At 40.9% G+C, this 12,211-nt stretch overlaps 1 protein-coding gene across 3 annotated transcripts in view; it reads right to left on the reverse strand.

Moving 5' to 3' along the window:
- Positions 1–12,211, reverse strand: part of dtx1 (deltex 1, E3 ubiquitin ligase) — a 67,157-nt gene that overhangs the window by 42,740 nt on the left and 12,206 nt on the right. The gene's annotated exons all lie outside the window — the stretch shown is intronic.

Below are 12,211 nucleotides of genomic sequence, written 5' to 3' on the forward strand. Positions count from 1 at the left end.
TGAAATTCAAGTTATGTTGCATTCATAGGGGGTGGGATTATTGGGTTTAAAATTATACACCACCCAAAAGACACGTGCTGAGAGGTACCTTGAAAATCTGAAGCTCAGCCGGAGGCAGTGTGTTTAACTGTATTTCGGAGAAATGATCACAGTTTGGAAAATATTGACCGCAGAACTGGGAGGCCGAGACGTATAACATGCTGCAGTAGAAGCTTGAGAATTTAAAACATTGCTGCTTTTCGTCTGCAGTGTTAAATCTGGTCACTATTGAAATCCACTGTAAACTTAACGCCTACCTTTCAAGCTGACCAGAGGTGAATGTTTGTGACTTTAAAGACCCCCTCAGCTCGAAATGTGTTTTGCTTATTGTTACTTCACTTGGATGTTTTGGCTTCACTGGGCAGAATAATGTTTGTGCAGAGTTTGACACCAGAAGGCTGTTTGCACATTTATTTTCTCAGTGCTCACTTGAATCTGAGTCCACACACACATACGGGCTGATTCTGTGACATGATCACTACTGTAGTTTGGAGTTTTTCAGTGAAGGAGAAGGAGTCAATTACAGTTTAATCATCAGACTTTCATGTTCTTTCTGTGTAATTTATGAATGTGAGTAAATACTAACATAATAATAATAATAATGTTAGCATTATGTTCATAAAAGAACACAAAGAACATTAAAGGAAATGCATATAAGACCTTCGCCTCTATTAGAGGCATAGTAACACTACTTCAGACTCTGGCTGCCAGCTTTCTTGACCACAGTTTATCAGTTGGCGGCTCATGACCTCACACTGCCTACCAAGAGAATGCAAAAGTACCTGTTTTTTTCTGCCCATTTATTTTAGGGGCTTCACATCACAAATTGGGTTGTAACAACTTTGTCTGGAAAATAACACATAACCTTTTCAATCCCTATTTGTTGATTACTTATTGTATCACATGCAACATTTTCCAGAGCTGCTAATTCTCACATATTTAGCACAATTCTCAAGGAAGGACTTAGTTAATATTTTTAGCAATATTTTGAGACTATGCACTTGACTGTCCACCTGATTCATCCAGTGTCCTGCACATGTCTCTCACACGACAGCAGCAGAGCTATGAGATTGGAACAACTGCTGACCACAGAGTGTTGAAGACACAAACTAACCTTCCTGCCTTTTTTTTTAGCTTGCAATTTAACCCAATTAGCTTTCAAGTTTTTATTGGGAAAGAGGTAAACCTGTATCTAACAAAGTGTTTGGATGCATCTGGCGATACAAACTGTTATTACTGCAGTGTTCCTGCCTTTACATTTATTTGCCTATTAATGCCTAAAACTAAAAACTGAGTCGAGCTAGTATTCTGTACAAAGGAGGAGCTGCTTAGGAGTCAAAGAGCCCCAATATTGACCACACATGAAGACCGTCTTTTTCGATGAGGTGATGGGCAGGTAATTTTATTTACCTCGTGTAAGTAGTCCAATTTACGGAGTTCAATGGATATAGTTAATTCATGACTGCATGGATATTGCATTTATTTATTACTTCATGAACACAAGGCTCTAAATAGGCCACATATCACCAGACCTTATTGATTTGATCTAATTCTGAGGTTTTTATTTTTTTCAAAATCTGAAGGACAGGGATGAAAATGACAACTTGGAGCTTCCCATCTGTCAAGTTCACAAAGATTTTCTGTGTTTTTGACCCTTTCATATTGGCAAAATTATATAACTATGCTTATGTCCTTCAGCTCATGCTTTTCCTTGTTCTCCAACAATATTTTTCTTTTATTTTTTTCTGCTTCTGTCCGCTACTCCAAGTATCAATTTCTCTGATGAAAATATCACTGGTGGGAGGCATTGGCTCAGACCTCCATGAGAAGTAGTAAATAATTAGCCTTAAACAACATACATTTCAATCAAACAGACATTGCTGTAGTGACCTTTATTCCCTTTTGAATTGACAAATGTTTCTCTGACTGAATGCATCCATACAAAGGGCAGAACAGAGTGGAAGCTATTACCATTGAAGTCTGCTAAAAATTCACCTTGAGGCACCAGTGATATAAATCCTTAGAGAGTTTGCAAGCTCTCATTAATAATGAAATGTCTGAAAAAGTGACGGTGTGTGAGCAGCTCCTTTGAGGAGCAACAGTGAAGGTTGGAGGGGCCTCTGCCAGGAGCACCTGGCAAGTATTATTCACCTCACAGGCTACTGCAGGATGTTCCTCACGCTGACCAGTCACAGGGCTTGGACTCTCCCCAGGAACGATGATTTAGAAGCACTTACAGGTGACACAGAGAGAGGAGGGCGAGTGAGCGAGACTCACATTGATATTCAGTCGAGTGCCAGGGCTGCAAACAATCAAAATAAGTGATTGTTTTTGTATGGCTGAAAAGAAGAAGTGTGAGGGAATGTCAACGTGTTGTGTGCATGCGTGTGCTTGTCCCATGCCTTGTCGCAGTAATTCCTCCTCTCATTTCCATTAGACCCAACAGCCCGTGACTTTGCATTAAGAACACACGCATACAAAAACCACAGAACAAACAACTGCAATCAACCATGAGCATTATTACATGTCCTGGATATACTGCTGTAGCACTACTGACACTACAGCTGCAGTTAGTATTGGACCATTAACTCATTACAGAACAGTTGACATAGGGGCTGCAATTAATTGTTTTGTGTATATGATTATTATTATTATTTTTTTTTTTGATGAACTGAGTAATTGTTTAAATATTTTTCTTGACTTAAAATACCAGAAAACTGTGAAAAATGGGCATTACAAGTTAAAAGGACACCAGATGTAGTCCTCAAATGGCTCTTTTGTCTGACTAAAAGCCTTTTGTACACCAAGTCTGTACTTTTTACATGTTTAAATAAATTTGACCTCATATTGTGTCAATCACATTTGAACAATGACTCAGAAACTCATTTAAGTTTTAGTAACAGGTTAAATTTTCTGCAATTTTCCCATCCATCAAAAGCCTTTAGAGAGTTTTTTTTTTTGACAAAGAGCAGTGAAGATAATGTCACATAACCTGCAGGACACATAGCTATATCAACAATCAGGGCGCACAGTACATTTCATTTCGAAGAGAGCCTAATTCAACAGGTCAGATAATAGTTTTCAGGTGGATAATGATGACATGGAAGTAGATGTAACAGAGGATGAAGACCCCAAAGAGACAGAGCGAGAAGACAGCTCAGCCCCTTCAGGTAGCCATGATGCCAAATGTAAGATGTGGACAGTGACTAGCGACAGCCATGGAGTTACCTCCACTAAAGAGAAGCATCTTGCATTGCAAATTTTCGCAATACAGACTTGGTGTGCAAAAAACTTAACAGTCAAAAACCCATAGATACTGAATCACAATGATAGGCCTTTAAAAACTCACAAATCTTCATGTTTGAGAAGCTTGAAATATTTAACGTTTACAGGTTTTGCTTGATATTAGGAATGGGGTAAAAAAAATTGATACAGCATAGTATCATAATATTTTTTTAATCAATTTTTTTAGTATATAAATTATTAATATAACAAATACAAGTTAAACTTTACGTGGTCTACTAGAGTAATATAATCACTTGCTTTTTAGTTCTCTAGATACATTTTGCGGCTGCAAAAAAAAAAAAATAGTGAAGTCAGATGAACAAAGTGAAAACTTTATGTTGTTAGATGAAACAGACAATGACAAAGTTTTCCTTTGGGGAAATAATGTACAGTTAAAAAAGGTAATGTATCACAGTATATCACAACATATTTAAAATTGCAATCATATTCTATCGCGACTTAAGTATCATGATAATACTGTATCGTGGATCCTCTGAGGATTCCGACCCCTACTTGATATATGAACTTTAGTGTTTTTTTAATTTAAAAATTTAGATTTAAAGATTATGTTGATCAAGATTTTCTGTTGATCAATTTATGTTTTCAGCAGCACTAACTGATGTGAGAAAGAAGTATCTACAGCCATAATAGCAGCTGCACTTGGACAATGCTTTACGCTGAAGTCAGCATGCTAACATGCTCATAATGACAATGTTAACATGCTGATGTGCAGGTTTAATGTTTGCCATGTTCATCATCTTTGCGTTAACATGCTAACATTTCCTAATTAGCACTAAATACAAAGTCCAGTTGTGGCTGCTGGGTTTGGACAAATTAACGTTCTCATCTGATAATAACTACGTACATGCCAAATCAGGGGGTCACTATCCCTAGAGCCATGACACTGAAGTGACTAAAAAAAGCTGAAAATGTCCTTCCCTATGTCATTTAGTTTGTCTTTTGTGTGTATAATAGGTTCATTTTAAATGGCCCTATGTGAGTTAAATAAAGTTGTATTGCCGGCGGACAGTAGTCTGTGAAAAACCATACGCAGTGAAAGGATATTTAAAAGACTTTGCACCAAGTTACTCAGTTGTTCACACAGAATGTTTTGAGTAACGGGCTCACAGCAGAGATGTGTCTCCTGCCTGTGTGTTCAGACTTTAGTAAGATCTTTTTGGGCCATTACAGTGGCTTACACTGGAACAATGACGACTGTCTTACCACTAAGATGCTTTTGAGAAAGCCATCCCAGTTTCGGCTTTAGCGATTTGTCATGCTGCTGCCGCTGCACTAAAGTGGGCTAAGGGTGCATTTTTTTGTAAAGTGAGTGAAAATGCTGAGACCAAAACAAAAAAAGTCTTGCACTGTGTTTCTGCGTTTCACCGAGACTGATCAAGGGAGCTCTGAGCTTGGCTCCCTGCAACTGCTGGCAGCCTGAGTTGCGTCAGTGCAGCTCTGGTCTCAGTCAAACGATGCTTTCTGCAAATGTTAGACCACACACTCCTGTAGATCAAAGACCCAACATTTGTTACAGCAGGAACACTCTGTCCCCTTTCAATATGACAGCTACCAAACATCTGGTTTGTATACCGGAGAGCCTGTGTGTTATAAAGTTATTTTTTTCTTTCAGCACAACAGATGGGTCAACATTCACTTTTTTTCCCCCAGTAAATCACATCACTGGGGGAGGAGTGTGAGAGTACTTTCAGAATTTTATTCAACATCTTAAACATTAAGACACATTTCAAAAAGAGACATGTAACCAGGAGATGAAGGATAGTTTACCCAAACAGCTCAGGGATGACGCTTCATTCCTATTCTAGCAGCACCATGCTGATGGGCCGAGGCAGACGACAAGCTACGATCTGACTGACCTCCCAGACCGCCTTGATAAGCAAGCGGCGCAGAGAGCAGCTTTAAAGCTGCTTCCCTGATAAAAGAGTATGATATCCACTTTAGAAGTTAAAAGTGGTGACTCGCTGGATCAGAAGTTAAAAGGAGATGTGAAGAGACACTTCTGCTACCATCGCCGCAGGCTGCCAGAAGCTGCACAGCCTGCTCATCACTGTAATGCAATAAGGAAGTGGACAGAGCAGACCAAAGCACTACAACCCTGGGAACAAAGGTTGCTCTGAAGAGAATAGCAGCCCGACTGATGCTTTACAAGGGTGAAACAAAGGATTTAATAGGCATAGTGCTGTAATAATTATAAGTTTAATGAATGCACGGACGACTCATTCCGACAACTGTTGATTTATCAAGAAAAACAGCCAAACATTTGCTTTTACCAGCTTCTAAAATGTGAGGATTTGCTCCTTTTGTCTGTTTGATGTACTGTAAGTGGAACATCTTTGGATTTTAGACTGTTGTTTAAACAAAACAAGTCATTTCAAGACATCAAATAGGCTCTGAAAATTTGAGGGGGATATTTTTCTGTATTTTTTCACAGACTAAATGCTGAAAATCTGAAGAATAATTGACAGGTTGAACAATAATTACAATAACTTTCACTTGCAACCCTAAATAAATAAAAGTATAGTTCTAAAAATGTGTTTTGTGAATTTTAATTGTAGATATTTCAGTCACTGTTTGAGTAGAACTAGTAAATATGCTTTTGCTTGATTTCCTACGTTTCATGTCAGCACAAACAAAGAAACTTGTATTATTTCTTGTGTTGGCTGCTCGACAGAAAAAAAAATCATGTCTCTAGTCTGGACTCTGGCATCTGCCTTTTTCCTTTATATTTTACAAAATATAATAATCAGTCAGACACTTGACAAAAATATGGTCAGATTAATTAAAATAAGCACACTTTAAGGCCTCGGATGTGAGACTTCACAATGGCGAAACAAGAGCTGTACACATGTGTGTGTGAGTGCAGGAGAAGGGGAATGTGCACAGCTGAGGGTCTTTTCAGTGTTATTATCCCTCCCTCCACCCTGACTGTCACTTTCCATCAGGAAAACGCTCCACCTCTCCCTCTGTTCCCCTTCTCTCCTCACCTCTGTCAGCCCCCCTCCCTCCCTCTCCACAGCGCCGCTCCAATCCCTTTCCTGCCGACATCCAAGTGGAATTCAGCCAGCTGGTTGGAGCTATGATGAAACCCCGTGTACAGTGACACCTTAGCAAGCACCATTTTGAGTTTGCTAAAGACCTTCACTGACAAATTGCGCTAATTACAAAAACCTCTAAGAGAAAATAACTTGGTTATTTTAATGTCATGTCTGTTCATATTTGGTCCACATGACAGGATGTGGTCAGGAGGGACTTGCTAAATATCTATAGACATTTACATATAGTATACTGAACATGGTATCTCTTTGGAGCTACATCAAGCACAAACAGCAGTCCTACAATGTTCAGGCCATAAAAAACATACAGTGTACAGTGCTAAACAACTCAGTGTGTCAGCAAACACTTCAGTGCTGCTGATGTGTGCACATGTGCTACACTTGTAGACACATATAAAAGCGCTTGGTTCTGTCTCGATTTGTATTCCTACTTGTATCCTGACGTCTCTGTTCTAAATGTACACTTAAGAGCCTTCGGGCGCCACTCTTTTTCCTCATTCTGCTTTCTTCTGACGCAAGTGGGATTTCACAGTCAGAGCTGATGCATACAGCACCTGACCTTTAACACGTACATAGCGGGAATCCTTTTTACAGCTTCCTCCCACAGACCACCAAAACAGTTCCCACACACATTTACTACATGCAAAACTGCAAAAAAGACAAAAAACTAAAGCGCCGCCCTCTTTGACGACCTGCAGCATTACATACGCTCTGCAAGTTTACAAGCTGCGTCCAAACCACAACCACAGCTTCTGTTGTTTGTCAGCTTAACACAAAACAGACATGAGAACATGACCATCTCTTCTTTGTTTTTCGGGTGTTTTTCATCGTAATTAGTCAGGGAGGGCTGTTAGCTGAGGGAAATAGGCCAGGGGAGAGGAGGTTCTCACGCCTGTGGAACCAAAACAAACAAAGCCCCGCTCCGGCAACACAGCAGCCAACAGCTGCTGATAGGGGTTATCTCTGCAGTCACACATGGGACATCTCACAAAAGCGAGCGCTGAGCAACTACATTGGCCTTTGCAACTCCACAAACACAAACACAATAGTCTCAGACATAAATTGCACGCTACGTGCTGTCTCTTTGATTTTAACTGAAATTTTATTTTGTGTATGTAAATCTGAGCTATGCTGACACCAGCTATTTTTCCATGTGATGAAACAGTTTTTGGACATATTTGTGAAAATATATCTCAACTATAAGCCTTTGGATGGGTGTTTCCCTTGGCAAAAGCTGACTTGACATCTGCAGGCTGATGTTGCTAGGAGATCAACTTCTGTGGTGCGCTACTACAAATCATAGCCCTGAATAGCCTATAAACAGTGACCAAAGATGTCAATGAGCCCACATTGTGTTGGCTATCAAACATTCCCAATTTAAACCTGCAATAACAGATGTTACTGTGCTACAACTCCTGACATATTTCATCTTTTAAGTTGATTGTCAGCATACAGTTGCCTATTTACACAACCAACTGATATGGAAAGATGCCTTAGATTGTCTAGTTTCATATGGTATTAGTTCATCACTCTAGCACCAAAACTGAGCCCACTGCAGCAGGTTTAATTTGCTAGTCTTTCCAGTTCCTTTGGTGGCCAGCAGCAGTGCTGAGTCTGACCTCTGCAACGGCAGAAAGTGGACATCCCCGACTGGCGGTGACTCAGGATGTCTCGTCCCCCAGTGCTGGGGTGTGTGCTGGCTGGATTCATATTGCTACAGCCACTGGGTGGGGGTCCGTCTCTGGAGCCGCTGCCCATTTTTGTCCTGGTGAGGTGTTTGTAATGGCGGGGAGTGAGGCGGACGGCACACTGTGATTCCAGGCTCTTGCTAGCATTAGCTACATAAACGTGAACTTTGAGCCACAGTCATGAGCCTTTGCCTCTGGTTAGCAGAAGGCTAAACTATTAGCAACATTTTCCGTCCATCTCTAACATGCTACGTTGATACTGACGTGTTTTATTTAGTTTATTCTCAGGGTCTATTTTAGAATTTCTTTCTGAAAAGTCCATCTTCCTTGTTTGAATTGCTGTGCTGGAATAGCAAATTTCTCTGCAGGACTCTCAGCCATTGAATCAGGCTTTCACCAAAAGGACGTGCGTGCTCATCTGCATTTGTAGAACACCCAGTAGGAATGCCCTCTCTCCCGTCACAGACTAGATTTTCTAAAGCCTGAAAACAGAGCCAAAAGGAGGTGCAAAAGTCTAGATTTCTCTTAGTCCATTTGAATTAAAATATGCTTAAAGTCTATTATGGGATTTTTGCCCAGTGAAGCCAAAATTAAAGTATCCTCCCCTACTTCAATGTAATTTCAAGTTAAGACACATTCGCCATGGTTGAAAATGCTACAGAGAAACTGAACAGGTTCTTGCACCTATCAATCAATTCAGTATATCAGTATATTTAATATTACCTTGTCGGTCAATGTCAGTGTTCTTCTGTTGTTTTTCATCTTTTAACCTTTTTACTGTGCTTTAATGATGACTTGCCATAAAGTAAATCCTTCTTGCAATAACATGGCCATACTGACAGAATCTGTCTTCATTTAAAAATAATATCCAAGTTTTAAATGGTGCTGATGTTACATCACTGATTTAGCTATCTTTTATGAATGTGCACCTGCTAGTCTCTGTGCTTTGTGCCACCACTCCATCATATGAGAAAATACAGAAGAGGTAAATGCTTAAAAGCCAGGCAGCAGAAGCAATAGCTGCAGTGTGAAATCCATCAGACAGGCCACAAGTGTTGGTATATGATGGAGATGGCAGATAAGCCTATGTGTTTTGCTATGGGAGTGGGTGTAGTGAAAGGGGATCAGTCCACAGCAGTGTTTAGAGGTTCAAACGCCCCTCTGGGGAGGAGAACAGATCGATCCTTCTTGGCTGGGAGCCAATCCTCTCCCTGCCTTCAGCCAGATATTCATCCACACTATATATAAGCCTCTAAGCCTTCAGTCATACTGTATATATAAAGCACTGGGGTTCAGGATTTCACCACAGACTTGTGTTCTTCACCAGAAGTTGTATTATGAACTCCATGCCCTGTGTTTTTTAATGCCAACTAACTACAGATGTGTTTAGGCTGCTCTCCACAGAGAGGGGCCCTGCCGCATCGCCTGTGGTGCGTGCGTTGTCGTCATGATGCTCTGATTAGAGGGAGCCATGGAGATAAACTATAGCTGCTGTCTCATTAGTCAGAGTAACTCTGCCTGGTTCCCACCCACAGGAGCTCCTCCCAAACCCACAGGAGGAGCAGGGCACCCCCACACAGCCTGCAGGGACAGGACACAAACACCACAGCTGCCACAGCTGGCAGAGTGCACTGTCATCAGCAAACTCACAGATGTACAGAAACAAGGACATATACACACACAGGGGACACCGAGCACACTCGACTCTCGTTCCAACTCTTGCCAAAAAACAGCCTCAGAGGACGAGATCACTGGCTCCGCGACAAAATGGGGTTTCCCCACAGGGACACTCCATAAGCCTGCAACAGAGCAAGTGGCTGCGGGTGACCTGCTGAGCTACAAATATAGCAAACAACCGATGTGAAACAGATGCATCACAATCCATGCTAAAACAAACTCACTGAGGCCCTGTGTGTAAGCAGCGGCGTAACAACATCACTACAGCCTGGAAGCGAGGCCTCGTGGGAGCTCGGATCGATGGCTGTGGCCTGGCAGTGGTTTGCCCATGTTTGGGGACAGGAGCAGATCATGCTGAGGAAAGAGGAAAGAGGGGGGAGAGGAGGCAGCGGGTGTCCAGGCTGCTGTCCGTCAGGCAATGCCGTGACAGGTTTATCCCAGCCGAGGGGGGAGGTAACATGCCGAACGGCACAAAGAGGACCGATAAACGTCAGGGCCTAGCCCCAGCGCCGTGGTAATGGCTGACAAACGACTCAGTGGCCCATCTCGTAGCCAGTCAACCTAAGACACATGTGCTGCTCTGTGTTATGTTCTATCAGAGAGGAAGACACCAACAAAAACAGCAGCGTCTCCTGATACTACAACCCTCCTGACAGTCAGGCAGAAATACCGTCACTCTCTTATTCAGTAATTCAAACATAAGAGAAAATTCTTCCTTCATAAGTTAAAGAGAAATACTAATATATCAAGTGCTATGTATGCTATATGCTGTATATAGCCAATCAATATACAGAATATACTTTTCATGTGGGGTTCCAGGCCTTTTCATTCCCTTCAATAGCCTTCACACCTCGTTTAGACTTAAATATTCTATGGAACAACAAATACATAATACTATTTGGTGTCGACATGTTGGAATTTTCCTGATGATGCAATAATAAGATGTTTCTCTAAATGTGTCATCAGTACAGCGCCTACTAAAGTCTGTTTCCTGTTTCCAGTATGTACAGCACTAATATAACAACAATGACGTCATAAGTGATATCAGGACTGGATGATGATGAGTTTTTAAATAAAACACCAGTTTGAAAAGTCTGTTTATTATTGATTTTTTTTAAACATTATTTTTATGTTCATATTTATTTTCAAAGGGGCGAGTACATGACTTTGCCCAATGCCACATACCACAGAGTTTAAAGCCTGAGCTAGTTTAAAACGCCCATCTGCAGTTGGGCTATTATAAAAACACACATGCAAGAACGCACATGCATGATTTCAAGTTATTACAGCTGTGGGCATTTTTACCATTTAGAGAAACATTTAATTACATTTTGATATTTTGTTTCATAACCAGACACTTACTCAATGGACCTTTACAAATTTGAGCTGTACTTCTTGTTACTCTGTAACTAAATCCACAAAAATGCATTTAACCTAATGTAAATGAAGCATTGAAAATTAATGAGAGGTGACATAATGCAAATCTGCACACAGTGAGGTCACCTTCTGTACATCCCATGGTTATCACCCCATACCACTTGTGATGCTCAGATGTTACATAACGCTTTCAAAGACAAGACTCGTCTCTGACTTACAGTTAGAGTTCATTTTAATCAATGATGTGATGAAACATTGTTTTTTATTGCAGACCCGACCTGTCCCTCGAACACAAAAGTCACAACCAGTAGCTTGATTCATAACTGGCTCTAACACAGTGTCGCTGAATCAGAGGACGAGAAGAATAATTCAGGCAGCTGAGATTTGTCTGAGACTGCTTCTAACAGATGTCTAAAACCTCCCCCATATCTTTGCTTCAAACACTGGGACAGCAGGAAGGTGAATGCACACACAAAGATGAACACAGAGAGTGTGTTGAGCCTTGGTGGAGCACAGCACAAAAACATCTGGTCTTGTTTAAAAAGGTAGCAGTCATCAGAGAGAATTACAGTCAACCAAACAAAGGCTGTGCTTGGTGGTTTTAACTCTACAGGGACATGTTTTTTTCACATATCATTATAACTATGATTATACTACTGTTATGTTATAGTCAGAGGTAATCAATGCCTCACTCTGGATAATGCTGGTTTCATGCTCTCCTACAGAGCACACATTTAATATAAAAACTTTTTTATTTACCACTCAACAGTTTACATGTATTGGGCTACTGTTTCAGCATCTAATGTATAACCATATACTGCTACTTTCCATTGTGTGGAGTAAAAACCCTGAGGTGAATTGATGGTTAAAGAGCATGCTCCCTTTTTAACTGTGATTGTGTACAGTAACTTCATTACCAACCACTGTTGCGATTGCCAGTCTTACATCTAAATGACACCACATTCGATGAATGCAATCAGCTGAGAAGAGTGAGGAGTGTCGCACTGAGCTACAGCACTCATTTGCCTGATGAATGCACAGCCCATCCAACACGGTGACCTCTGGGAAGGT

The sequence above is a fragment of the Epinephelus lanceolatus genome, chromosome 9 (assembly GCF_041903045.1).
Source record: "Epinephelus lanceolatus isolate andai-2023 chromosome 9, ASM4190304v1, whole genome shotgun sequence".
Taxonomy (NCBI): Eukaryota; Metazoa; Chordata; class Actinopteri; order Perciformes; family Serranidae; genus Epinephelus; species Epinephelus lanceolatus.